This window comes from Dermacentor variabilis, chromosome 4, assembly GCF_050947875.1.
Source record: "Dermacentor variabilis isolate Ectoservices chromosome 4, ASM5094787v1, whole genome shotgun sequence".
In the NCBI taxonomy this organism is placed as follows: domain Eukaryota; kingdom Metazoa; phylum Arthropoda; class Arachnida; order Ixodida; family Ixodidae; genus Dermacentor; species Dermacentor variabilis.
Window position 1 is genome coordinate 25342567 of NC_134571.1, and position 23892 is coordinate 25366458.

A 23892-nucleotide genomic window follows, 5' to 3' on the forward strand; every position below is an offset into this window, starting at 1 on the left:
TTTCAGTAAATTCAGTAAATTTGCCGAAAATGCCGGTTAATTTGTCTAGAGCCGAAAGTCGCATATTCCAGCCACGTTATCGGTGACGCACTGAAAGGGGTGCGGTGTGGCAACAGCACAGTGGAATTCCCTGCGGAGATTTCGAATCAGACATGCGTGACCGCGCTGAGTTTTCTGAGGCGCTCAGAATGTTATTTGCGCGTTGTACCCAACTTTGCGTGTGTTCACCTCGGAGCTCAGGATCGTCTTCGTATTTTAGCTTCGGAGCCCGTGCCTCCATCTTTGCTTTCTCCGAACACGGATTTTATTTCTATTTTATTTTCCTGCCATGTTTACTCGTTTTCATGTACACTCCTACGACGCATGTACTTGAGTGCGGGTTTAGAGTACATATATCGCTACAGCAAACGAAAAGTGCAGGCTATTATACGGTGAGTCATACTCGTCAGAACCGCGATTAGGGACTTTTCCTCTCCTTCTACTTATTTCCCGGTGCAGCGCCATTCTTTTGGCGTTGTGAGCTAACGACATCGCGATCGTCCGAGCGACTCAAACGTGCGCACCCCGATCGCTTCCACAAATGCACGACGCTCGCGACGAGAGGCCCTGTCGTGGGAACAGTTTTCCTGCTATGACTGGTCTTCTTGCGAGGAAATAAAAATGAGGTATGCCAGTTTATTTAGCTAGCTGTCACGGCAATATCCCGAGTGACAGCGAATTTGCTCCATGGAAAACACGTGATCACGTGAGTTCCGTACACTGCGCATAGTGAGACGGTTGCGATGCACAAACTGGCATCGCCTGCATAGACGACAAACCAGAATTCTAAACTGTCGTATAATTGTCGGTTGTATCGATTAGGGTTCGAAAGGAAAGTGATGCCCACTCGTTCATTCAACAAACGTAGATGCCAGCGCATGGATGAGTATGTATGGATGAGTTCCTGTTTTGCGGGTTTTAACATTGACGCCATTCTTCTCCGCAAACACCCACAAAAGAGTAACTCCTTTTAGAATGATTGTGGAAGACACTGGAACCTAGCATACAGTATTGTATGGCTATGCACCTCCAAAAACATTTGGTTAACACTGAGGTCAAGCATCCTCTCCTGATCCCGAATTCTGAAGAAGGCGTAGCTTTGCTGAGGATCAGCTAGCCTATACGTGCTTTTTCTGAGTACGTCACGGACATGTTTTACCCCATCACACAGGAAGTTGCCATTATGGCAGTCGAAGAGGACATTGACTTATGTGGCGTTGTAAAATTCCAGAACAAATGTGGAACCACATTGAACAAGTTTACTGACGACCTGGGTATCTACTTAGAGTCTCTGTTTCTGTGCTATACAATGAAAAGACCTACCTGCAAAAAGATGCTATTTGCATCGGTTCCCGGACCACCCCTGTTCTCTGACCTGCTCCTGGGCAGAGGAAACCGGAAGCTGGAAGAGCCGCTAAGAAAATTAGGGGTGACTAGACGATTCAGTTACGTAGATGACTTGTCTGCCTACCTACATCAAAATTTGTTGAGAGGTGTAAGGACGAGGTGTTCAGGCTGTTCCACAATGAACACAGCGGGCTGCAGTTTACGTTCGAACTGCCGCGGGAGGATTGCCTTCAATTTCTAAACCTGAATTTAACCTTTCCCAACCAGCACACATACTAGACCTGCAAGACAAGAAATGAAAAAGGAATTTTATTATATGACTCGGGGCACTAAAAATAGTGAGGATAAGCGTTGCCTCGGCGTACCTGCTGAAGGCCACAAGGAAGTCATGCGAACACACGGTGGAAGTCGGTGTTCGGTTGCAGATCGAGTGCTTGAAGAGGAGTAAAATACCCGAATTATTTAATAGCTTCCGTAATGAATGCTTTGCTCCAAAGAATTCCTGGTGAGCAAGGTCCCAAGCAAGATGAGAGAGGCAAATCTTTCATAACCATGCCCTACATGCACACAGTATCACACCGACTGAGAAATGTAGCTGCTAGGTATGGCGTACGAGTGGTCCTCATAGCACCACAAAAGCTAAAGGGATTGTGCGCAAAGGTAAATGGGATGACCAGAGAAAGGAATACCCAAAATGCATGCACTACAAACCACGACAAAAGATTTATTGACTGCGCGATGGTAGTAGTCTACAGGATACCTTTGCATGTAGGGCTGATTACGTGGACCAAACAGGCAGGTGCGTAAATGATAGACTGCGCGAACATCGTTACAACTGCAGTTCGATACAAGCACCAGGGCATCTACCTACTCATTGCACTTCATGCAAGTGCAAGGCTATCTTCCACAAGACGGTGAACCTGTTGAAAAGTAGGAACCAAAGAAAAAGCGAAATCGTGGAAGCATACGACATCGGGATAGACCCACAGAGCTCATGCGACAGCGCGCCGTCTATTTCACTTAGCAATAAAAATATTAGCATAATCACTGACAACAGAGGCCGTACGTATACAGGGAATAGCATCCCTGCGCATGCGTGTAGGCTACATGTACGCTTCGCTTGCTGAAAAATAAACCAGCTGATAGTGTGCACTCAGGTGTCGTGTGTTGTTTTCTCTCTTAACTCCTGTCCTTTCGCCACTCTGCGCAACAGTGTTAATTACGTGGTTATGATGCTCCGGTCTCTGATGAATACTTTTCGAATTCATTTGAATAACCTACATATTCCGTCAGCGCAAAGTGCAGTGCAAGTGCTGGAGCTCTCAATTCAGTGCTTGCATGTCTTGAGTAAGCATTATGGCTTACCCGCAGCGTTCTATTCGCACTGAAGTAAAAAAAAAGTCACGGTTAACTTTACCGATATACTGCCACGTACTGCAACGTACTGCTAACGACCACTGACCTCTTGGTCTTCCCAGGTGACTTCAATGCGCATCACCAGCTATGGGGAACATCAAGATTAGCTTCGGACAGCAGAATGATGGCAGCGAAATGTACCGGTGGGCACTTGCTCCGACTTAACTGAGTTCAAGAAGCTTTGCTGCGTGCACGCACACGGTTCACTCTCTCCCGCTTTCCTCTTTCTATTCCCCTTTCCCTTCCAACCGTGCAGGGTAGCAAACCGGATGCTCGTATGGCTGACCTCCCTGCCATTCTTCTCCTGGCGTTATCTATTTCCCCTTAACCAAGTGTAGGGTAGCCAACCGGGCGCGTCCCTGGTTAACTTCCCTACCTCTCCCTCTTCGTTTCTCTCTCCCCGAAGATATGCTAAATCTTGCCCTTAGCAGAAATTTCCTTTAACTTCACCATAGACCACGCGTCCTGGCGAAGTTGATGTTGTCTTTGCGAAGTAATGTTGACGTGTGACTAGTAAATGTGCGAACTGGACATGACTAGTGAAGAGAAAGATGCAAGCCTTCTGCCCGCACCTTTACGTATTTTCCCACGATGACTGTGCGCATACATTAGAATAATCGAAAAGTATACCAAGCAAAGAAGCCAATCACGGCCGACCCTAAAGATATTTTTCTTCCAATGCTGTTCACTGTGTAAGAATTGGTGCCTTTGCATCTTCATCTCATAGGCGCGAACCAAACTATACTGTGTAACGAGTAATATTCGGCGCTCATACATTTATGTTGTCAATGACGCTTTCGCTAAAGGTCCGTTTAACTGATTAATGGCGCCGCGTGAAGCAAGAAGGAGGCGCGAGAAAACGGCGACTAAATGATCGCCTATACGTGAGCACGCGAACAACGTTCACAACGTAAAAGTTTTTTTTAAAGCCCTGCATTGCCGCGCATGCGACTGCAAACCCATGTTCGAACCAACAGTGGTCATCTTCAGACACGGAGATGATTGCACTCGTGTCATTGTCGAAGCAGCCAGCAGAGCACGTGAAAGCGATCCTTGCACAAGCAAAAGCCATCCGTCGCCCTGTCACAAACGGAGTTGGCGTTTCCTGGAAATGCCAGCACGCCTCGGCAGGCGATTGCAATATATTGTTAACTTTCTTCATTAATCAGGTTGTTCTTGTTACTAGTTTCGACGCGTTCTTTCTCCAGATTTCACAGCTTTCCTGTCTCTTTTTTTGTAATTTTGTCATATAAATCCCCGTTTCAAGCAATAAATTCAAATTGGCATGTACAGTAAGCGCTTGTCACCGTCTGCTTCTCGTCTTTTCGTCTTGGTTCGCGCTGCACCCCTTATCAGAGGGGAAAATTAACCAACTAGCCCAATCCGCCAACCTTGCGAGCTCAATGTAACGGAGTTTTTTTTTTTAAAGGAAAGCGTTTTATTATGAAAACGACGCTATCCATCCTGAGTCAACTAACACATAAGGCATGGTTTCGTACTTCGTAAGTTTCGTCCAGCGAATTCTCAGTTATTCGGTGTCGGCTGCATACTAACCTTATCTATACACATGTAGCCGCTGGCTTTGTTTGTTAGCGGGATCATTCCCATCAGCACGCAATCCGATGACTTGACCGCATTATCGCTTTGTTCGATACGCAGCGCTCCACATGTGCGCTCTGGAATGGAGCGCCGTAATTAATCCATATTGCATAAAGGCAAATGAATGTAGCAGCTGACTACATGATTTTCTATAGATTAAAGGCGTCCACAGTTAACGTGCACAGTTTCTTTTTATCATTAATTGCTTCATAATGGCGCCGGTATACTGGGTCTGAAAATTTCTATAGACTTTACGTGTATACGCCCGCGTACTCCCTTATATCCAGCACAGAAGTCATATCCTGCAATTCGCAGATTCAAAGAAGCTTTATTAGTTCGATCTTATTGATTACAGTAATCGCATAAATGGACCTATAGCGATGACGCAAATTAAAGGTTGTTCGCAAACGGTTACATGTTTACATTTGGCGTTCTCCCCGTGTGACCAAAATAAGTCCAGCACCACTGGTGTGTGCGACGTTGACGTTGAAGAAGCGACGTACAGGGTGCATTAGGGCCTGTAGCTGCAGCTGTAGCTGTGTAAATTCAAAACTTCTTGAGGTTTTTGTATTATACGTCGGGTCAGTAAACACACTTCGCAACGAGAAAAATGACGCCACGTGACGGTGTTGCTATAGCGACAGTTAACTGTTGATGTCATGCCATTTCGACGTTATTGTAACTTGGCTGATACTTTGGAAGCAAGACCTCCATCCTGCGAACCTGAAAGTGTCACTCGACCAAGTAGAGTTCAGCTACGAACTGCGCTAGGCTGCATTGAAGTGTATTATTGTATTGTCATTTAATGGCACGTAAAGGGGCAGCAAGCGCACAAGGACGATCGGTGAAAAATTACGCATGCGTAACCATAGCAACCAAGTGCTTCGTTCGTGATTTCATCGATAAAGGAAAGTTGCAAACACTCGACCGCGTAAAGGTCGAACGAAGCGGGTAAACATGGCTGTGTCAGATGTGGACGCGCATCGGTGAGGCGAGAGTTTGGAGGAAAACGAAGGTGCCGGCATTCGACAATCGAGGAAGTGACCGTTCCAGGAATGCCGCCGGGCAAACAGCACACGGCACAGCACACGGCATATATGTGTAACGCTTGCCTTCAACACAAGCACGCGGTGCACCTTGTTCGGAGGCGGCCTCTTTTATATTTCATTCGATTCTGAGCACTACGTTAGGCTCTTTTTAGTTCCTGGTTAAGTCGTCGCTATAGCCCTAATGAGAGTTCGACGATGCATTCTGGTATCTGCGACTCGCCGAAATCATGAGACCTTCCTCAGCAACGACTGCAGCGCTGCGTAGTAAACAACGCCATCAAACTGAAGGACGATGTGGCCTGTTTTCACAGTAATGTCGTTTTACAAGTTCGGTTAAGGTTAAGGCCGTTTTTGTCAAATCAGAGTGCAATTTCTATTGCACTGTTTTGAAAACCCTAATCGCGCTCGTCGCAGGCTCCCTGCGATTGAGTTCCACCAAGTTGGTCGCGCATTCTTTGAGAGCGTTCTGATCGCCACACAGTAGGATCACCACATGGGCTTCACATGGCAGCAAGGAAGAAGAAAAAGTGTAAGGACGCGAGAGCTCGCGCCGATAGACGGGCATCGAAAATACGCTGGAGACACTTTCACGATTAGTTTTAGGCTGTCTTAGTTGTTGAAAATCATGTCTCCAGTTCCACAGTCGGCGTTTGAACGACGTAGATTATTAGGCAGTTGTAGAAATAGGGGAAGCAAAGATAGGGGAAGCTATCGGCAATGCGTACAAAAGCATCCAAGAAAGAGTACAGAATAACAAGTGGAGCCTCGGTTTTTTTGGGCATACGAAGTCGCTTAAATATGCTATTTCTAAAATTCCGTAATTTAGAGTTCTGGATTAGTGGACGAAAGTGACTTGTGTAGCAAAGAATATAAAGTTTGACTAGGTTTTGCTGGTATACAAGCGTCTTGCTTACGCAAGCGGAACACAGGCCACTTGCATTCTTACAAAGTAAAACCTGCTAATGCTGCGGAGCACTTCACGTCTGTGGAGTGCTTCACTAAATAAGTGCAAAAAAGAGCAACCAAATGTAATCGTGGGAAGCTTATAACATGTCGTGAAGTAAGGATTGCGAATTTTTGTACGCACTGCGAGCATTGATCTGAGGCGCGAAAAAAGTTCAGACAAACAGAGCTTTGTACTTGCGAAGCTTTCATGTTTACGTCATATTTAGCATCCGGCTGCGTATACCACCGCAACGTCACAATTCGCTTAAATTTTCATGTTCGTTTTCCAATGGGTAGTGAAACTGGGCGCGTACGTTTCCGCGTTGTTTTGTTTATTCAGACGTTTGCCGATATTACGACGTGCTCCCGTTTTATCTCGCTTCGTACTGTGCTTAATTAATTTCGTTGGCGATTCGGGGGACTGATACATCAAAATCGGTGGTGGTCTCCAGTGTTCAACTATTATGTTGCCATGCGCCGGGCATGAGCCGGCTTCATATTCGACAATTGCCAAATGTGCTGCTCGCAAAGCCACATGAAGGAACAAACATTTCTATATCTTATCGAGGAGCGACGCAGCCCAGCGCTTAAGCAGTATAGTGCACAATCGGCTGCATTAACTCAAGCCTTCCATAAGCAACTGCGCCTGTTTCCTGGTCTTCTAAAAAGTGAAGAAACAGCACTTTGTCCCTTGCTCCTGAACGTTATTTGCGTTCGTCAATGCATACTCAATATTGATCGGAAGGACCGGTATCACCGAAATCAACGCTAGCGATGGCGAAGAGAGTAGAACACTATCTCTCCCCACTGCCCGTCCTTTAAAAATTAACGGCTTGCGCTCCGCACCGCTCTAAAACAACTGGCCAGAAACTATTTTTCGTTGGACGGGATCCTGGGACCATTGCCTCACACATGACAGCTGCAGAAGGCCACACAAGCGCTGCTGCGAGTTCTGATAGCAAATGAACTGAGCGACCGTCTGAGATACAGCGCGGAGAGTTTTCACCAGGTCGGCCGGCATCAACACTAGACTTTCTCTCCTTCTCTTAATCTTTTTCTCCCCTTTTCCTTTCATCCAAGCCAGAGTAGTGAAATTAGCTCAGTCCTGGTGAACTTCGCTATCTTTCATTCTTTACACACACACACACGCACACACACACACACACACACACACACACACACACACACACACACACACACACACACACACACACACACACACACACACACACACACACACACACACACACACACACACACACACACACACACACACACGCACACACACACACACACACACACACTCTCTCTCTCTCTCTCTCTCTCTCTCTCTCTCTCTCTCTCTCTCTCTCTCTATGCGCTGAAGTAAAATTGATAAAGATTAAGAAATTTAGGGAATGAATTAAGAGCGTTAACAGGTGACTATCGACAATATCTGGTGTCCGCCGGCTCGTACATGTCACAAAAAAAAAAAAAAAAACGCTTCATCGGTCCACTCATAAGAACTGTATCTTTTTGAGCCGCCGTGGTTGCTTAGTGGTTATGGTGTTGGGCTCCTGTTGGGTCGCGGGATCGAAGCCCGGGGCCGCATTTCGATAGGGGCGAAATTCGAAAACACCTGTGTACTTAGATTTAGGTGCACGTTAAAGAAACCCAGGCGGTCCAAATTATTCCGGAGTCCCACACTACGACGTACTTCATAATGAGATCATGGTTTTGGCACCTAAAACCTCATAATTTTGAATCATATCTTCGCCTAAACACACATGGAGCGCACTACATGTCCCCTTCCTTTCGCGCCACAGTTTGTTAAGCCAAGGTGCATGACCGAATAGTCCATGGTAAATATTGCTGGAAAAGGAAAAAAAAACTAAATTTAATTCTGGGGTTTTGCGTGCCAAAACCACGATCTCATTACGAGGCACGCCGTAGAGGGGGACTCCGGAAATTTGGACCACTTCGGGTTCTTTAACGTGCCCCTAATTCTAAGTACACGGGTGTTTTCGCATTTCGCCCCCGTCGAGATGCAGTCGTCGTGGCCGGGATTCGATCCCGCGACCTCGTGCTTAGCAGCCAAACACCATAGCCACTAAGCAACGACGGCGGGTGCTGGCAAAAGGAAAGCGATACGCTTACCTCGTGCGCATGCGTGCGAAGCGTGTGTTGTACGCGTGTTCGATTGTGATGCCGATTGGCGATTTTTCAACTTGTGCATGTGACTGTTTGTTCCGGGTGTTAACGTGTTGTTTTCACGATCTCTGATCGGTTAAACTAGCATCACGTCAGCGGAGGCGTGTGGAAGTAAAATTGCCAACAGCATTTTTTTACCGGTGGGTCCATGTTTTGTTCTTATATGAACACTTACGTGCGGGACTAGAAACGAATTGAATCCTGTGGTTTTACGTGCCAAAACCACGATCTTATTATGACGCACGCCGTAGTGAGGGACTCCGGATTAATTTTGACCACCATGCAGGGCATCTTTAACGTGCCGCCAATGCACGGGACACGGATGTTTTTGCATTTCACCCCCACGGAAATGCGGCCGCCGCGGCCGGGATTTGATCCGGCGAACTCGTGCTTATACAGCAGCGCGACACCATAGCCGCTAAGGCACCACGGCGGGTTAGTATAGAATCGCATACAACAGAATTTCATCACGAGTTTCCCTACACCACCACTTCCGCAAAGGATGCCGGTAATCGCAATTATTATCGGACTGAACGGAAACTACATGGTTAGAAGCATATTGCAAGTTTTTTTTTCTCGTAGTGACTTCCCCTTCCTCCTCTCTCTCCTTTACTTTTTCTTTATTTATGTTTTTTTTCCCTCCATTAGCAATCCAGATTCTTCTAGTTGAAGGGGCAGGGAGGTGCGGATAAAAAAGATTCTAGAACTTTACATCAAACTTCACCCACTTCCCTCAACAATGCACCTGTAAAATTCACAATACAGCATGACTTCCACATACAATCGTCTTCATGCATACGAATACCCCATAGAATCGTGCGTTGGTTCTCACAGTTCGAAAAAGACCATGACGGCGGTATACTCAACCGCTTCCCTAACATAGCCTTTACCGCAGGCCAGCAAACACGCGCGCACATTTACGGGCAGTGCATTAGGCGCTCACCTATGGTGCACCCCGTGGGACTCGAGGCGGTGGCGATGCGTGGACGGAGGGCAGAGACCACAGTCGCAGCCGGGCCTGCGGATGGTGGACGGAAGGGAACCCCGGAGCGTCTCCGCTGTCAGGCCGTCGCGGCAATCGCGCGTGCCCGCTCAGCCTTATCGAGTTGGCCTGCGAATCGGAAGGAGGAAAAAAGAAAGGAGGAAGCGGAGTGATGTACGCCGCACGAGGGACGATTCCATAAAATGGTTCACGCGCGCCCTTTTCTCCGCTGGTCGCGGTCGCCAGCAGTGTAAAGCGGCGCTGAATGAACGCGACTGCCACTTTGAAAGGGTTCGAGAATCAACGCCCTCGGTCCTCGGGCAAATCGCGCGTGTGTACGGCGACGCTGTGCGCGGACTATCCGTCTCTATTTGGTCTTCTTTCCGACCGCGTGTCGCGCCGAGCGCAGCTGGCGAATGACCTCACGTTCTCTTGTGCGAGAGAAACGGAGTCGCATAAAGGCCACGGAGGGTGATCACCGACACTGGGCTCCAGAAAGGGCATGCGACACTGTTTACTGATGTGTGGGGACTTCGTCTATATGACCTCCTTAGCATAGCCGAGGTGCACGTATGGGTCTCTTTTCGTGCTTTGAGGGTTACGGTGAACAACGTTCGAGAAACGCCAGCAGTGCTTACAAAACATCAGCAGTATTACGAGAAGCACTGCTCAAGCAACGTTTTAGCTAGGTTCAACTAAAATGTTAAAAGAAGTGGTCAGGTGAAGCGGATGGAACTCACCGAAAGAATGAATTTCATGTTCATGTGGAAGGAAGGAAGGAAGGAAGGAAAAAGTGGAGAAGGAAGGCAGGGAGGTTAACCAGTGTAGCCTAACCGGTTTGCTACCCTACACATGGGAGCAGGATGGGGGGGGATGAAAGATGGGAGGAGAGAGAGAGAGAGAGCTGATAGAAGAGCAAGGACGCAACAAACGCTTGTGGAGGGCGGTCAAGTAGTTTAGTGAAAAAGGAATTCGTAATTGTAAACAAATGAATTGCTAGCAATTGTTCATGCCTGGCGAGGAGGAGGACGAGGACGAGAACGAGTGCTGCTAGATACAGCTGGACCTAGCCTTGCGAGAGCTGCCGGAAACTGCTCCACCCGCGCGCCACTTATCAAGTCTGGTAGAGTATGACGCAAAGCATACGTGTAGGGAACACTAAGGCAGATTTTTGGCGAGCCTCCGGAAAACGAAGAAAAGCGGCTAATTTGGCGTGAAAATTTATAGAGGTTGTAACAGTCTTTTTCATTTTTTTAACTGCAGTTTTGATTTCACTGTGCATACCATTCTTTGCCAACCGTTGGCACCAAAGACCACTAGTTATGAATAAAGTCTGAATGCGTGTTCCCGCTGAAAATATCGTTTATAAGAAGACTCCCTTACACTTTTCTGCGTATTTTAAACGAACGGTTATATCCAGGAGACTGATGTCTTCATACTATAGCCTTTGTAGATATGATATCAATGTATGGAGCTTCATTTTTTATTTTTGTTTATATTGAAAAAGGCGCACTTTTAAGTATCCTCTGACCGGGAGCACAGATTCAGCGGAGACGTTCTCGCGATAACCGAGTACCGCACAGCGCTGGCTCATATACGCAAGTCGTACAAAGAGCATACGAACAACGATTTGAATAGCGCCAATGAGATGCACGAGCACTGGAGGCTTTATATCCGTCAAACGTGGGATATGCGGGCCACCTTCAATATGAAAACAAATTAACCATGGAAATAAGAACCTTCCAGACCTCTTGATTTTCCCGGCTGAGGAAATGAAATGGTTCAAAGCTAAGATCAAGCAATATCAAATACGGACAAACTGGGGCTAAAAAAAAGAAAATAGAAAAACGAGATGACGTAAAAAAAAAGTAGGGGTAAAAGAAAAGCACATGTCTGAACTGCACAGAAAGCAGGTGGCGAGGCAAAAATGGCTTATATGACAGCCTGGTTTGCACTGCACGTGCGTGACACAGGAATTACCTGGTGAGAGAGAAGAAGGGGAGGAACCGAGGGGCCCGGTTTTTGTTAATCACGACCATACGAAGTCAACAGATAATGAAGCCGAGGAAAGCACAGGGCAACGAACTCCATTTGTAGTGTTTAACTGCAAATAACTTCCCCTGTGCTTTCCTATTATATCTATTATTATTATCTATTGGCTTCATATGGTTGTGGGTGCACCTAAGCAGTTCGAAAGATCACGTCCGAAACATTTTCACCTTTACTCTGCGTCCTGACGTGCAATGTGTTAAAGGCCTCTTCGTCAAGTTGCAATCGACAGCGCCCGTCTAGTTATAAGAGTAAAGCGGGGACAACAAAGCCAGCAGATACGCAATAAAAAAAAAAGGAAGTTCGCTTTCCTGTTTTGATCTAGGCAGACGTGCTTTGTGGGAAAGAGTGCTAGTATAGTGCAGTTCGGAATACGTACGGGGAGCAAAGAACGTGGCAGCCGGGTTGAGTCTCTTTGTGTCCTCAGTCGTTGACGAGACGTCAAGAAACCGGCGCACGTCAAGTGACGCAAAACGATCTCGCACTGCCATACAGGACGCGCCGAGTTGACGCCGGTTCGCGACAAGGCACGGTGCGAAAAAATTTCGCCCCCGACACGCGCAGGGCGCCGTCACGTCGACTCGGCCGTCCGTCGACCGAGAGCGCTGCGCGACCACGGTAACAGCATGCCGTGTCAAGCAGGCGGATTTCAGAAATGATTGACCCTAGCTTTTTGTCGCGCCGTCGCCTTGAGCTTCTGGTCCGGCGGCGTAGCTTAGGAAACATTGATCGGGTCTCCTTGACACCTCCGTAGGTGGTGGGAAGGGAGAGAAAACAAAATGAGTCGCAGTTTCACGTCGCCCCTCACTTTAGGTTCAAGTCTTTAAAAAGGTGTCGCGGCAGCAGAATAAAGGACTGGTACCTTTCCAATGCGTTGTAAACTGTATCGCTTAAAAGCACTGATTCTATTCGGGGTTCTTAGGCCCCATTTGCTATATACTGTTAAGTTCTGAATGTTAGCTGTTGAGAGGTTAAGGTCCCGAGGACACCGACTACTCCGCTTCTTTTTTCTTGCTTTGTTTTGTTAGTTTAATAACTGCACACCGATGGGTAACTATATAGGGTGTCGCAGCTAACTTTATCTAGAGTTTAAAAAATATGCGAATGCCACGTAGATGGATAAAACTAATGTTGTTTGCCGTCACTTGGAGATACTCAGATTATTTCTTTTTCGTTCTACCTAATGACACAGTTATTCTTAATTAATTATTCATATTCTCAAATATTATGAGTAGATGAAGAGTGTCAATGAGAAAATTGTAGAGTAACATGAAAACCTCCCGAGACAGCTTTCTGTTGCTCAATACGTGCTGCATAAAAGTGTTTCCGAGCGTGAAAGAAGCCCGCAAATACACGAAAAGTGCCTCGAGCGGCCAGTCGCGCGGCAATTTTGCGTGCATTTGCCGGCTTCTTTCACGCTCGGTACGCGCTCTCAGAGGGAACGCGAAAACGAGCGAGACATACGCGGACACGAGACGGGACACAGACGCAACGCAGAAAGACACGAACGAGAGCCGAAGGAAAAAGACCGACAGAGGAAGCAGAACACTTTTATGTAGCCCGTATTGAGCAGAAAGCTGTACCGGGAGTTTTTCCTGTCGCTCTACAATTTTCTTGTTGACACTTTTCATCTAATTATAATATTTGAGACATTGATTAATTAAGACTAATTGTCTAGTTAGACGGAATGAAAAAGTAATTTTAGTATCTTCAAGCGACGGTCAACAACATTACCTTGGTTCTGTCCAGCTACGTGGCATTCACGTATTTTTAAACTCTGGCTAAAGTTTGCTGGGACAACCTGTATATAGGCTACATAAGAGACGGCTATCCCAATACACAGTTGAGAAATACACACACCCATGTCCCAAAGCCACGAACACATTAAGTATGTAAAAAAGTCTTGTAAATAAGAGAAAAACAAACTAAATAATACTTTCGCAGCGAATAAAAGATAGGGAGCACAAGAAGAAAGAGCAGAAAAAGCTAATGACGGCACCTGGAGGTAGGAAGTTTTCACAGTTCAGCAGTTCAGCCTTGATAAATAGAATAAAACACGTATACCATAACGATATTGCACTTTGCTGAAAGTGCCCGCTTGTCTATTGAAAGCATTCATAGTTTACACAGGTCATTGTAACCTAGTGTCGTTCGGAAAGCAGGCACTACCTTAGATTAACAAACGAGGGCGTGTTCAGTCCTCTGACCAGTAAAAAAAAAAAAAAGAAAAAAAGAAAGCAGTATAACCTTTCCTTGTTTTTTTCTCGTAGGTCACAATGCAAGTATCTCATCTGTTGTTACAATGACCTGCCCGGCCTTGCGCACTTAGTTGTTGAATGCATTTGTAGACTGGTGGGCTTATTCCTGGTTGCGTTCACCGAAAGCATTAACTGGCGTAAGTACGTCTTGTCTGTTGCCTCTTGAGCCTCATTCTCGGAACGTCAGCATCTGACAGTTTCGCACACAAAACCCGTTACGCATCGTTTAAAATATCTATGCTATGCTATGCTATGATCGAAATGCGTTATTGATACTGTTTTAGGGTGACCATTATTCAACGCGATTCTTAGCAAAAACTAAGCCACTAATGCTTTCGAATGAGGATGAAACGCTTAACAGGAATAGTCGCCTCGGTAGATGGGAAAGAACTGGGCGCAAGAAGTTTTGTTCACAAGGCGCTTGACCTTACCTACTGCTGTATCGGTCAAATGCAAGCTGCTTAAATGCAAGGCCCAAAATACTACGACTTTTTTTTACATTTTTTAATGATGTGTGGTAATTTAATAAGTACACCGTACATGTCAGCGCCAGTCACACAGTTGCACGAAGTGATATAATTTGCACAACAAAGGTTAATGCCAGAAACTTTGAACATATTTTTGGTGCTTTCCGTGAAAAATTTGTGTTCGTAATATTTAAGGAAACCGTAGGCCCTACCAGACAGTAAAGGCTACGGGTACTCGAATTTTCGACATTCCTGATACGAGTTGAACAATCTGTGGTATTCTACTCGAGAATCAACTACTCGAAGTTGTAGAATAGTTGTTTTTATCAAATAATACAAGGAATGCCAAACATTGTTGCAGTCTTCAGGGAGAAATTAAGACCCTTGCAAGCGGAAACTCTTCTCAGTGATGGTGGTCCAGCAGTCCGCAGTTGCTATAGCGCAGAGGCAACAGTCGCTGAGGAAAATTATTGAGAAGGCCATTGCGCACAATAGCTTCCAGTCGATTAATGTGGAAGCCTTCCCTTATGTAGCCGTCGAATTTGTTGTCTCGATTTAGGGAAACGAATTTAATATTTGGTCTATCTCAGGATGTTTGCACACATTTAAAAGGGTCTGCGGTGCTTCTTAGACAAACACAACACTCGCTACTGAAGCTGCATGCGAATAGCTTTTTTTTAAATTATTATTATTACTGACAGGGTCACAGTGCACCAGTTGCGATCACATTTTATTTGATTCCCGTTTAGAAGCTTCTGAGTTGACCTGACATCAAGTTGTGAACGAACTTACGTCCTTAGATTAAATAACGTAAAAAGATTTATTTATTTATTTATTTATTTATTTATTTATTTATTTATTTATTTATTTATTTATTTATTTACATTTTAACCAAAGGGACTCGACGGGGCCATATTTCGCATTCTCCAGAAACTGAAAATATTTAGTATTCAATTCGATTCGGAAATTTAGCTATACGAACATATCCCTTCTAAAGATGCAGGATAATATTGGAGGCACTGAACTTCCCCGGGCACATGCGAAAGCAGTATAGGCTCTCGCACAATTAAGTTACCTGTTTGGCTGCGAAAACAACGGGCGCAACACCTATTACTCGGTGCATTTGCCTCTCTAACAACATGCAGTAACAGGCGAGCTTGTGATGACGTCAATGCGGCGATAATACATCAGAGCGTTGAGGGGCGGGTCCCAGAGCGAGCGACCCAAACCGGTGCTTGCGCTCCCCCAAATGCCGCGCTGCACTCACGAGCTGGTGCGCCTTTTCTTTTTCTTTGCTTTTGTCATAAAACGACGACAGGGGAAAAGAGACTAAGCCTATAAGCAGCGGGGCCTCCCCGGCTAGGTGCGTGGCGCCGATATATGAGTCATCTGTCTATGCAACGCGTGATGTAAAGCTGCCGAATCCCCTCTGCAGTCCAGTCGACGGCATTTATTCCCTCGCTGCTTCCATCGTGCGTTCCCTATCGCACAGCCCCGCAGCGCCGAGCTGCGCACAGCGCGGGTTCTCGCAGAAACGATCCAGCTTTTAGCTGCGACCGCTGGTGCGGCGCGCACAAAGAGCGATAGCCACGTGTCGCTACATGCGCTCACTTAGTGCGAACACGACAGTGTTCAAAGACTTTGCCGAGACTCCAGTCGTTCCTTCGGGTTTTGCGTTGCACGCCAACACGACAACAGACTGTCACCTTCAGCGATTCTGTCACGAGCCATAACACCAAAGGCCTAACGGCTTATTTTACTCCTTTCTTCTGCCTTCCGTGGCAATGGGGACGGAAAGAGAAAGGTGTGCGCATATAAGTGCAATTTCTTTTAGGACACTTTTTTTTTTTTTTTGTAGTGACACGGGTTTGGCGTACGCGGGATGGAGCGGCCCTTTCGCGCCCATCGAAACTGCGCCTGTCGTATACCACGTGTCATAGCGAGTCATAAAATGCATCAAAAATGTAGGTTTCAATGCGACAAGCTAGAACTTGCCACAGAGTAGGGGAACTTTACGGCGCAGGAGCAATTAGCGTCAATATATTCGAAAATAGCCCCATTGCAGCATAGACTGCATGATCTCCGGGATCCTTGGCTTCTTGGTCAGAGGAAAGACAAGAAAATTATGGGGTTTCATGTGCCAAAACCACTTTCTGATTATGAGGCACGCCGTAGTGGAGGACTCCGGAAATTTCGACCACCTGGGGGTCTTTAACGTGCACCTAAATCTAAGTACCACGGGTGTTTTCGCATTTCGCACCCATCGAAATGCGGCCGCCGTGGCCGGGATTCGATCCCGCGACCTGGTGCTTAGCAGCCCAACGCCATAGCCAAGAAAAAGACAAAAGAAAGGAAGAAAAAACAAAGGCGTTTCAAGCAAAGACCACGAAGCATACGCGCACAAAAAAAATAAAGTAAAAGATAACAAAATGCGAAGGAAGAAACTCGACATGAAGGAAAGAAATAGAGGGTTCGGAAAATGTAAGGTGTGATGATGGAACGAAGAAAATAACTAAAAAATCAATATCATGAAATGTATGCTACAGCGTATCATGTTTAACAACCCCCAATTTCAGTACATATACATACATGTACCAAGTGCGTCAAACTTTCCGCCTCGATTTTAGTTTACAAGCCTGTCTTTTCTCTTCACATAAATCAGGTCTTGTAGATAGTTATGAGCGGGAGATGTGTTGGTATTAGGCTTGTATGCTTTTATTGCATGTAGTTTTATCTTCCAACCTGCATCTAGAGTAGCACATCTGGCCAGCGGTCACGCAAGCTTCTCAAGTTTGCGTTATGAACTGGCAGAAAACTGAAAGCAGTGCGCCGCGTCTGAGGAAGAAAAACTATAACGCCTCAAAATTGCCTCGCCACGTTGGCCTCGCTGACTTGCCACTGCGCACATTCATTTGCCTCCCCCACCCCCCCTTACCCGTAACTCAGTGCAAGGTAGCAAACTGGATATCTATCATGATGGACGTTATTTGCGCACCACTTGGAACGAGGACTGGGGGACGACAGACACAAGCTTGATCATGAATTGTAACCAACAAGTCCAAACCAGTAGCCTTTTTGGATATCTATCTTCCGGTTAACCTCCCTGTTTCTCACATCTTTATATATATATATATATATATATATATATATATATATATATATATATATATATATATATATATATATATATATATATATATGTTCCACCCCCCAAACTTTTAATGCGTAAGCATTCTGTGGCGAGCACCCCCGAAAAATCTGTCCGTCCCGTGACACCTTACATCTGCAAAATAAATGCATTTGTCAAGTTAACACATGTAATCGTTACAATAGTGTAACAGTAGATCGTTGGTAGCGTTAGAAGAGAAAAATGACTGGTTACGTCGCCGTGTCACAGACGTAACAAAACAAGGAAAATCGAAAAAAAAAAGGAAGTAAAGAAGCTATGGTGTGCCAAAAAAAAAAAAAAATACCGGTTGTGACGGCGTCTCGGCACAGTTGACATGACATACCTGCAAAATAAATGTTTAGTTTGTCAAGTTAACAAATTTAATCGTTATAATAGTGTAATAGTAAATGAAAGGTAGCGATGGGTAAACATGCATAAGCTAGCTAAATACGTAAGCAAAGTAGCATCAGAACCAAATAATTCTTACGCATTAGGAGACAATTCTTATAATTCCAGTAGCATTTCTTTTTTGTTGTTGTTCTTTCCCGCGTCGCTGTGAAGCTGGCGCAAACTAGTAAAGTGCGAACCAGGTATGATACGTTAAAATAATTTACTCGCAACTCGGGTAAATGCTTGACGCAGCTCGGAGATGTCGCTACGAACTACGCAATGTTGGCGCGTTATGTGAATAGACGGGAACGATCTGCACCCGGAGTGACAGTCGCCCTTTGACATTTTTCGCGACTCCTGCGTTCGCGTTTTTGAAAATAAAACAGATACAACAAGAAAGAGAACGCTGGTACACGCTTTCACCAATGATGTCAACCTATGAAACGCGACAAACCGGCAAAAACTGTCAAACAAGGTATCGGCTTTTTTTCCCTTCTATACCCCCCCCCCCCCCCCGTTCCCCTTTCTGGTTTCAACTGTGTGGGTCACGTTTAACTGCAGAGACTCAAACAATGCATTCGAGCAATGTTTGCTGCGTTAAGCAAACAACAAACGGTTCCTGCAAGGTCGAAAGCCTGCCGCTCAGATATAGCTGCTGCAGTGGATGGAGCCCAATACGGAGTGCATTGATTACGCTGCAGTAGAATCCAGTTCGATTAGAACTGAATTCCACGTTACTGGAGCCACGTGAGGACATCGCAAAAAAGCTAATTGATGCCCTTGTATTGTGAAACTAAGGAGCTATATTCGCCGATCTCGAGTGCAATCGCCATATGGTTCGCCATAAGGAAATACAAACATTTTTCCTCCTATCACGTACCTTGGCGCCATGACGCAAATGGTGCTGAGATCAGTGTGTGCGTAGGGAGGAAAAATGAGGCATAGGAGAACTGGGATACCCAAGAATATTTGTCTCCACGTGCCTTTGAAAGGGGGCGATCGATATGTATGGCTGTTTTGAGCACAATGAGGCGTAACGTGATCCATTTGCAGGCGTGGTCGTGTTACATTTAATCATGATTATATAACTATTAGCACAGCTCATCGTCTTAGATTTCGCGTGCCACCTTCACTCTTTGTACCTGAATTTTGTATGTTATTGTTTATTGCTTCAGTCTCGCAGTTTCATCGGTTCCCTATATTCCAGCAACCTTACGTTTTCTGGATGAATAAAAAAATCTGATCACACCGTAAATTTTCCAAAAACTACCGAGTTTACCAACCAGTTATAATCTCTGTAATCTGGTGAACTTGCGAGGCCTTCAGTGTCGTGCAACATGCATCTTAAGCTGGAAATTTTGATAATTTATAAGAAATCCTTCGCAAGCTGTGTTGATTTAGGAGGTGTGCACGAGGATTTTTTCTTCGTTATTTTGCCCCCTGAGCCTTATGCTAGTTTTATTTTGTCTTTTGGGCCTGTCGTGCTTTTTCTTCTTCCTCTTTCTATCAGCAGCATGCCTATCCCTTTCTCTTAGAAAGTAGGCAGTTGTGTGCCATCTGGCAGCAGTTGCCGCATTTATCCAATGCAGTACGCCTAATTACGCTACAATAATCGGCGTAGTCCCATAAATTAAAAAAGGAAAATATCGGAACATACTTTTCGCATCTGTTCCGTTTCAATCTAAACGCAACCGTAACGTCAAGTGTAGTTCTAGGGTGTACTTTTATACGCATTGGAAAACGGCTATGTGCAAGCTTTCGATGCGCAAGCTTACAACAGACAAGGACTAGATTACGATAAACAATCGAATATAGGGCATGTTACATGATCTAGAAAATCTAGATACGAACTTGAAATTCCGGATAGGGAGTCGAAATTCATATAGTCGAGCTCATCGATTTGCAAGCGAAAGCCCTTCTCGGTATTTTAGTCCGTTGGGGCTTGTGCTCATGGGACAATCATGCAATTTCGAGAAAAAAGAAAACCACAGGTATAAGCTATTTTTGCAATAACGCACGTCACACGGGTGGAAAATCCAGCTGGTATCAGCCTATCACAACCGCGATCACGAGAACAATGCGTGCCGCCACGCTTCCAAGCGTCGTCTGCTCGGTGTCGAGCGCCGAGGCATGCCTTGCAGCTTGCACTCTCGTGCCATGTTATTTTGAAACAAGCAGCAGGTGCTATGCCACTCATTGCTCAGAACCTGTGGTGTAACTTCGTCACAAATTTAGTTCCATCTGAAACCATGTGCGGTCATGCGTTTACTGTCGCCGATCATACTCTGCTGCTTTGCAATTCAGTCATCAGTACCAGCTTCTAACGAGAAGATGGACCAAGATATGCACGACTTGCAACGCACTGTTTAAAAAAAAAAAAAAAAAAAAAAACCTTCATGCAGGTTGTTGGTCTGAGGGAAAAACAAAGTCAATATGTGTTTGGATAACGTTGCACGGTATAACTGCACCTTTATTGCAGTTAAGTAAAATCACTTCTGATGGAAATATAACGCGATCCGAAATTTTCAGCCGCCTACGCCCGAGATCATTGGACATAGTAGTATACACGACAAGACGCTCTTCTGAGTGCCTGAGCAGATCGGGTGAGAAGCCCCGATCAAATTTTTGTCACCAAATTTTTGTCAGGCACAGTTATTTATGACACGCTAAGGTACAACTGTTGCCTAATGTGCCTCGCTGATCCGGTCCTAAATAATTAAGAAGCAACTCAGCGTCGCAAGGGATGTCAGCGATACAGCGCGCATGACTCTAGCCTCTAGAGCGCTCGGGCATTGCGTTTCGGCAAAAAGGAAAGCGATTTGAATATTTTAAAAATTCGGAGCAATCATGTGACACTAAATTTTCCGAGAAACTCATGTCGCATTGATGGTGCCGCAAGTTGTTCACGGTGCGATTTATTTTTGCCCGTGCGTATAGCGAACTTATTAAATATCATATTGTCACGACAGCTAAGCATTCAGCAGTATCAGATCGTCGTTGCTGCTCTGGAGATTCCCCGCAGAGGCAGCTGCACGGACGCGCAAATAGCATAGAAAAAAAAAGAAAAAAAGAACACCACGCGCTGAGCTCATCAGCCGCTGTCAAGCGTCGCTTTTCTTCTTTTTTTCCCTTTAATATCTCTCTCTCTCTCTCTTTCTGTTCAGCTTTCTAGCAGCGCCGCTGAACGGAGAGATGCTTTCCGTACATACATTCGTCCAATAAACGCCTACCTTTGCGGGCTATCCGTTGTTCAACAGCGTGCGCTTTCCCACGACGCCAAATGACGGTCAGTTCACGACGATGGATGGCAGGGCACGTTGAACCCGGTCGGCGGGGCCACAAGTGCGCTTGCTTGCGCTTGCTTCCTACAGCCTGGGCAGCGATTTCTTCGTCCCGTTCAGGTGAACGGAGCTACCTTTCGCGCAGTCGGGCCGCACGCACTTGCGGCGGTAACACGGGCTTGCAGCAACAGCTTTCGGGACTCCCGGCCGGCCGGCTTCGAAGTCTGGCTGTAGCACCGAACGCAGTCGCTGTGACGGCAACGAGCAGGACAGTCCGTCCTTTCCGCTTCCCTCCCGAGGGCCTGCTTCCCTGCTCGGCCGTGGGATTCGAACGATTGTCGAGCGGTCCCGCGGTGGTGCAGACAAAAGAAACGAAGCCGGCGGGGGACAGAAACGGCAGTTCGAAAGCGCGCTCCAACAGCTTCCAACCACCCCTCTGCTCTCCCTCGCCACCCTCCCATCTGTTAAAAGTTCCCCTCTCCACCGCGTGCCTTTCGCGCGCAATGCTCTGGCGTACGTCCCCGCCTGGTCCGCGTGGCGTGATCCGGAGATGCGCGAACCAGCGGTCCCGTTCATGATTTGCAGCAGCCGCTGGCTCCCCGAATTCCTTTCTTCTTCTTATTATTATTTTTTAATGTTGGGAGACTTTCTGGCGGTGGAGCCTGCGACGCTCTACTAGCAGCACCTTCAGACTTCTTGCACCACGCATACCACGGCGTTCAGGCCGCAGGGATTGGGAAACAGCTCGTCGTGGAGGGTCATGCGTTAACTGCAGCTTTAGACACACTCAATATTTTAAAGAGAAACCTAATAACATGCATTTGTGCATTCTTTCATGAGGACGGCACCTGCTGGCCTGTCTCCGTTGTCGCGACTGCGATCACTTAATTTGCCGCACCGTGTCGTGCCGAAGTCACCATCAAAGCAACGTGTTTCGAAATAACTGAGAAAACTATTTCGCGGTCTTTAATATTGTTTTATATGACATGCTTTCTTCTTTTATCGAATGTGAAGCTGTGGTATAGGAGCACAGACCCAGTCAAGACGCTTCTGTTCGGCCTTTTCATTTTGCCACTAGACGTGTGTACCCGCGAAATCCAAAATAAAAATTTAATTTGATTGCGTAAAACAGGCTGTGTAGGTCATGCAAAGGTCGATCAAGGAACTCTCGCAACATGTCCAGCTAGGACCGAGACATTTTCGGCCGTCGTCTCTGTACAAAAAAAATGCTTGCTCGCGGCCCAAGCAACAGATTAGCGTGTCTCTATGGGATTTTCTCGTAGCCAGTTAATTGATACATTTCTTGGGTACAGTAGTTAAGGAGCATTTTAAAGCGACGTTTTTGTTGCCTACTTACTCCGCTTTCGCGTGACAGCCCGGCTGTTGTGTGCTGGGTACTGTTGGGTCGGTCGCTATCACGGCGCATAGTTTCGCGGATATATATATATATATATATATATATATATATATATATATATATATATATATATATATATATATATATATATATATATATATATTTATATATACGAAGGCCACGTGAAACCACCTGCGAAGTGGCTTATACAGCCCTTATATACTATCAAAGTATGCAGATAATGGTAATATTAATTATTATATTAACTTCCTACATAAACCCTCAACATATAATGTCGGGTCACAGGCATCTATAAAGCACACGGTTCTGCTAATGGAATGCTGAAATATATTAAACGGATTTTTGGATTTGCTTTATTTTCCTTAATTTAGCCACTTAAGCATGTGTGTGCGTTCGTTCTTGGCCAATCCTCCACAATGGATATATGTCCCACTACGATTGCTACATAAAATCTGAATACTTCACGTCGGCTCACAGAAATTTCTGAAGCACATCAATTTGTTCGTAGAATGGTTAATTATGGTTTATGGATTCTCTGAGTTACTCTTCTTAGCCATTCTGTATGTGCCAGTGAGAATGGGCCAGTTCTAATTGGCCTATTCTCCTGAATGTGTATGTTTCATTGTGTCACAAGTGGTACAGAATCCCTCAATGAAGCTTGATACGCGTCGTACTTGTCTGTGCATACACCATCATACACCATTCTTCCCACAACACCTCATCATACATCATCATCATCATACATCACCTTCGTACTATAGTGACATTGATACGTATACGTCACACACTATGCATCCGCCCGAATGGGAGTTTGCGTTTCGGGATAGCCTGTGAACGATGCCGTGCACAAACATAAAAACTGCATGGCGATAAAGGTGCGACCTTTGTGGTGGATAAAAGAAAAAATTCCATGCGATTATTCGATCCATAGGAAGAAAGTATACAAAGTTGTATGCATCACCGTTAGTTCTAAAGCTTATAATTAACCGCCTTAATTGCTAAAGCTTCGCTTTACAGATTCTAACATAGGGGAATTCGATCTGCATATGATTCGTTAATTCCCTCGATGTTCCCATGATCGTTTGTGCTTGTGTTGTTCCTATACTCTTATATACAGTTTTATTTATTTATTTATTTATTTATTTATTTATTTATTTATTTATTATCTCCATGATCCACGGACTTGCTAGCTCTGTTAGTATTTAACATCTCGTTATATTCTTTCGGCAGTGTTTATTTTTGTTTAGAAAGTACTCACAGGGGCATAGCGTGAGGGGGGCATGTTAAAGTCGATTTATTCTCTTCTTTTTCTTTCTGGCCAAGATTTCTGGAT

The 23892-nt window shown here is 45.6% G+C and overlaps 1 protein-coding gene across 1 annotated transcript in view; it reads right to left on the minus strand.

Annotated features, from left to right (window-relative positions):
- Nucleotides 1-21574, minus strand: part of LOC142578829 (scavenger receptor class B member 1-like) — a 90473-nt gene extending 68899 nt beyond the window's left edge. The window contains exons 1-2 of the mRNA XM_075688452.1: nucleotides 21131-21574; nucleotides 9529-9696 (exon numbers count right to left, since the gene is read on the minus strand). The gene's annotated coding sequence lies outside the window, so the exon portion shown is untranslated. The remainder of the gene's footprint in view (nucleotides 1-9528; nucleotides 9697-21130) is intronic.
- Nucleotides 21575-23892: the final 2318 nt, after the last annotated feature.